Here is a 6,046-nt window from a genome sequence, read left to right as displayed (position 1 = left end):
TCTCTTCAGTGTCTACTTTCCACCCTGACACAAGGCGGCGAAGGTGGTCACTTATTTAGGCTCACTTGTTCAGTTGTGCTGTGGGGAGGGAGGAACAAATGCAGAGAATTATCACTGGTATGTATGCAGAGTGCTCACAGTGTATGGACCACACTGGGTTTTTCCCAGCTCATGGCATGTGTGCTTTCCCATCTAGACTGCTCAGGCTCCTGGTTGCTTTGCAGGGGAACTGTCCCAAGAGGGCCCTGGGTTTTGTGCACTTACCAGGTCTAAGCTGATCAGGTGCAGGTTCTTGGGTACTCCACAGAGACACAGACTCGGTTGGGCCTGCATTTTGTGCCCTTCCCAGGTCCGAGCAGCTCAGGCGACAAGGTGCTTGGTGAGCGCAGTGTCCCAGGTGGTCTGTGCATCTTAATCACCTCCCCAGTCCCAGCCACATAGTTTCCTGGGTGTACCACAAGAGTGCCGTCTCAGATATGCCGTGTGTCACCTCTGGGGAGGTGATCTCTGGCTGTGACCCTCCTGGCAGATGTCAACCATCCAGGATTCCAGGAAGACTTGGTCAGCAACTGGAAGCCTACTCACAATTTGGTTGAAGATGCCGTCCCTGGAGCTGATATTGCCCCTTGCCTTCCGGCTCTGGCTGTTGCCCACATGCCTCTCTGTCTCCAGCAGGGGGGGTGGGCTGGTATGAAACCAGCTAGCTCTCTTCTGGTATTTGCCCAATCCTTTGTTCTGTGAGCAGGCCAGGCTGTGCCTTAGGTTAGAGCTTTTCACTGAAAAGTTCTCTCTCTCTCCTTTTTCTTTTTTCCCCTTTCTGGCTATCCCACAGTTTGGGTTGCTGTCTCACATTAGCTCCCTCAGATTGTCCTCCTGGCATTCAGGCCGGGTCCTTACTCTAAGCATGCAGTCCATGCCTCCCTGTTCAGCCCCCGCTCGCTGCTGGCAGACATGAGCCTCTGGGCTACTTCTCTGCTGGGAGTTGAGGTTAGGCACGTATTCTGTGGGTTTTCTTTTTTCCTCCTGGTTATGTTGCCCTCTGAGATTCCAAAAGTCCCTGCAAATTCGCCAGTGAGAGGGTTTCCTGGTATTTGGAAACTTCTCCTCCTTCATTACTCCCTCCCTGGGACGAGTCTCCATCCCTAACTCTTGTCTCTCTTTTTGTCTTTTATACTTTGTCCTACCTCCTTATGAAGAGAATGGGCTGCCTTTCTGGGTGCCTGGTGTCCTCTGCCAGTGTTCAGAAGTTTTTTTTTTGTGGAAGTTGCTCAGCATTCAAATGATCTTTTGATGAATTTGTGGGGGAGAAAGTGGTCTCCCTGTCCTATTCCTCTGCCATCTTAGGACCACCCCCTCTCAAAGTTGTATGGTATAGCAATTTTTATTATATCATCAAAATTTTCAAACCTAATCCAAAGTGGAAAGAATGGTATTATATAATCAATATTATATCACCCATCTTCAACCAGCAGACAGATACAGTTTTTAAAGAGTTATGTTGTTTATATTTGGTTGGTTTCATTTCTGAAAATATTTTAAATAGTGTTATTACATATAGGTAATATATAATATAAATAATAAATATATGGTGTTTGCATGCTTTGAAGTATACTTGAATGGTATACCTATACTTTGGCAATATGTCTTTTTCACTTGACAACATATATTTTTAGGTTTCTTATAAAATATTCCTTCTGTGGGTCAGTGGTTTTGGCTGGACTTAGGTTTTCCTGCATCAGTTGAGATGATTATGTTTTTTTCCCCTTCATTCTGTTAATGTGGTGTATCACATCGATCAATTTTTGTATGTTGAATCATCTTTGCCTTCCAGGAATAAATTACACTCAGCCATGGTGTATAATCTTTTTAATATGCTGCTAAATTCAGTTTGCTAGTATTTTCTTGAGGATTTTGCATCAATATTTATAAGGGCTATTGGTCTGTAGTTTTATTTTCTTGTAGTGTCTGGCTTAATATCAAGACAATGCTGGCTTCATAGATTCAGTTGGTAAGTGTTCCATTGTCTTCAGTTTTTTTGAAGAGTTTAAAAAGGATTGGTGTGTGCTCGCTTCGGCAGCACATATACTAAAATTGGAATGATACAGAGAAGATTAGCATGGCCCCTGCACAAGGATGACACGCAAATTCGTGAAGCGTTCCATATTTTTAGGTGCTTATTAACTGTTCCCCAGATTTGTACAAGTATTGGATAACTCCTTGAGTTTACAGCTGTATAAATTTTAGTGCAGAAAATAAACTTTTTTTGTTAAAAAAATAAAAAAAAATAAAAAGGATTGGTGTTAGTTTTTTAAAGGTTTGATATAATTCAGCTTGAAGCTATTAGATTTAGTTCTTTGTTGGAGATTTTTTATTAATGATTTAATCTCTTTAATTTTATAGGTTTATTCAGATTTTATGTTTCTTTGTTATTCATTTTTTCAATTGTTTATTTACTTATTGGCTGCTCTGGGTCTTCATTGCTGCGTGAGGGCTTACTCTAGTTTTGGATAGTGGAGGCTACTCTCTAGTTGCGGTGTGTGAGCTTCTCATTGTGGTGGCTTCTCATGTTGCAGAGCACAGGCTCTAGGTGCATGGGCTTCAGTAGTTGCAGCTCAAGGGCTCTAGAACACAGGCTCAGAAGTTGTAGCACATGGGTTTAGTTGCCTTGTGGCATGTGGGATCTTCCTGGACCAGGAACCTGTGTCCCCTGCCCTGTCAGGCTTCTTACCCACTGGACCACCAAGGAAGGTCTGTTTTCAATTTCAATAGATTTTATATGTCTAGGAATTTGTTTTATCTAGCTTTTTGGCAAATGTTTGTTCCTAATATTCTCTTCTAATCCTTTAAATTTTATAAGGTCAGTAGTAATATCTACACTATCATTTTTCATTTTTGTTATTTGTATCTTTTTTTCTGTCAGTCTAACTAATGGTTTGTCATTTTTGTTGTTCTCTTAAAAGAATAAACTTTTCATTTCATTGAACTAGTATTTTTAAAACTTTTTTCTCTGCTCTAATATTTATCTTTTTTTCTTCCTTATGGTGGCTTTGTGCTTATTTTGCTCTGATTTTTATAGTTTCTCAAGATGTAAAGTTAGATTTTGATTTGTGATCATTTTTTAATGTATGCATTTATGGCTATAAATTACACTTGGAGCCCAGCCTTTACTGTATCCCATAAATTTGGGTATATTCCTTTTTTCTTTCTTCTTCCTTTTCTTCCCTCTTTTTTATACTTTCATTTTTTAATTTTTTAAAACCTATTATACTTATTCTACATTTATTCCTTTGTTTGCCTTTCCTACTGTTCTTTTCCCCTTGCAGTTAATCTTTAAGGTATATAAATCTTATTCATCTACCTCTGTTTAACTTTGGATATCTATTCTTGCTTTCTTTTTCTTCTTTCCTTTCCTCTCAGCATATTTGTTAGTTTTGTTTTCATTGCTTTATTTTCCACTTGGCACCTTGCTTTAGTTTTGTTTTCCGGTTTGTACTTTAGTTATTTTTGTTCCTAACTGGTAAATATAATTTTTTATTTGCTTTGTTTGTCAGGTCAGTCTACTGTACTTTATTTTTGTTGGACTGTTCTGACATTGCTTATGGGTATATATGTATATGTGTATATCCCATTATTTTAATTATTATTTGCCTGATTTTGTAATTGTCATTTGTCTGGGGTTCATCTTTGGTTTCTTGATTCTGGGTGTTTGATTTAATCTCATTTAATGCCATAACAAACCACTTTTGGAATCTTTGTTCCTGACAAGAGGTCAAGCCCTGAAACTTTGGAGTGGTAGCACTGACTCCAAGACTCTAGACTACCAGAGAACTAACTGTTGGGAGTATCAAATAGTGAGAACTCACACAAAGGAAACGACTTGAATACAAGACCCAGGATCACCCAACCACCTGTAGCACCCTGTGTAGGAGGGCTCATCTAAACAACAGAAAACAAAAATACAAACCAAATCAGCAGACAGGATTACCACCTTACACAGCCATGCCTATCAGAGGAAAAGCAAACAAACAAACAAAAAACTGAGCACAAATCTCACCCTATACAAAGCTAACACAAACCAGTGGACCACCCTTAGGAGTGCAGAAACCAAAAGGAAGAAAGAATACAAACTTGAAGCCTGGGAAAAGGAGACCACAAGCACAATAAATTAGAAAGAAATAATGAAATGGCAGAGAAATATTATGCAAATGAAGGAACAAACTAGAAACACAGAAGTCCAAATAAATGAAGAGGAAATAAGCAAACTACCTGAAAAAGAATTAAGAATAATGATAGTAAAGATGATCAAAACCCTTGAAAACAAAATGGAGAAAATGCAAGAATCAATTGACAAAGAATGAGAAGAATTAAGGCATTCTCTGGTGACTCAGACAGTAAAGTGTCTGCCTACAATGCGGGAGACCTGGGTTCGATCCCTGGGTCGGGAAGATCCCCTGGAGAAGGAAATGGCAACCCACTCCAGTACTTTTGCCTAGAAAATTCCATGGATGAAAAATAAACTCAAAATGTATTAAAGATCTAAATGTAAGACCAGAAACTATAAAACTCCTAGAGGAGAACATAGGCAACACACTCTCCGACATAAATCACAGCAGGATCCTCTATGACCCACCTCCCAGGATATTGGAAATAAAAGCAAAAATAAACAAATGGGACCTAATTAAACTTAAAAGCTTTTGCACATCAAAGAAAACTATAAGCAGGGTGAAAAGACAACCTTCAGAATGGGAGAAAATAATAGCAAACGAAGCAACAGACAAAGGATTAATCTCAAAAATATACAAGCAGCTCATGCAGCTCAATTCCAGAAAAATAAATGACCCAATCAAAAAATGGGCCAAAGAACTAAACAGACATTTCTCCAAAGAAGACATACAGATGGCTAAAAAACACATGAAAAGATGCTCAACATCACTCATTATCAGAGAGATACAAATCAAAACCACAATGAGGTACCATCTCACACTGGTCAGAATGGCTGCTATTCAAAAGTCTACAAGCAATAAATGCTGGAGAGGGTGTGGAGAAAAGGGAACCCTCTCACACTGTTGGTGGGAATGCAAACTAGTACAGCCGCTATGGAGAACAGTGTGGATATTCCTTAAAAAACTGGAAATAGGACTGCTATATGACCCAGCAATCCCACTGCTGGGCATACACACCAAGGAAACTAGATCTGAAAGAGACACGTGCACCCCAGTGTTCATCGCAGTGCTGTTTACAATAGCCAGGACATGGAAGCAACCTAGATGCCCATCAGCAGACGAATGGATAAGGAAGCTGTGGTACATATACACCATGGAATATCACTCAGCCATTAAAAAGAATTCATTTGAATCAGTTCTAATGAGATGGATGAAACTGAAGCCCATTATACAGAGTGAAGTAAGCCAGAAAGATAAAGACCAATACAGTATACTAACACATATATATGAAATTTAGAAAGATGGTAACGATAACCCTATATGCAAAACAAAAAAAGAGACACAGATGTACAGAACAGACTTTTGGACTCTGTGAGAGAAGGCGAGGGTGGGATGTTTTGAGAGAACAGCATCAAAACATGTATATTATCTATAGTGAAACAGATCACCAGCCCAGACTGGATGCATGAGACAAGTGCTCCGGCCTGGTGCACTGGGAAGACCCAGAGGAATCGGATAGAGAGGGAGGTGGGAGGGGGGATCAGGATGGGGAATACATGTAAATCCATGGCTGATTCATGTCAATGTATGACAAAAACCACTACAATATTGTAAAGTAATTAGCCTCCAACTAATAAAAATAAATGGAAAAAAAAACCCATTGATCATCTACCTAGCTTTGAAAGATACCTATATTCTTTTTTATTTGCTTCAGTCAGATCTTCTATTATATAAGGAATAAAATTTTATGTTACAGTTGAAGATTCTTAAATGCCCCTCTTCAATCACATCTCCATTACCCCTTCTCCAGAGTAACTGTCATCCTAATCATGGAACTCTTTAAGTCCCACATATATTTGTACTCTTTAGTATCTGTGAACAAA

General features: G+C 39.1%; 1 non-coding gene across 1 annotated transcript; it reads left to right on the top strand.

Moving 5' to 3' along the window:
* Nucleotides 1-2,061: 2,061 nt before the first annotated feature.
* LOC122436037 lies at nt 2,062-2,168 on the top strand. Its single transcript, XR_006267810.1, has one exon. It is a non-coding gene; the product is annotated as a U6 spliceosomal RNA (small nuclear RNA).
* Nucleotides 2,169-6,046: the final 3,878 nt, after the last annotated feature.

Source organism: Cervus canadensis, chromosome X (genome assembly GCF_019320065.1).
Source record: "Cervus canadensis isolate Bull #8, Minnesota chromosome X, ASM1932006v1, whole genome shotgun sequence".
In the NCBI taxonomy this organism is placed as follows: domain Eukaryota; kingdom Metazoa; phylum Chordata; class Mammalia; order Artiodactyla; family Cervidae; genus Cervus; species Cervus canadensis.
This window is presented reverse-complemented; position numbering and strand designations above follow the sequence as displayed.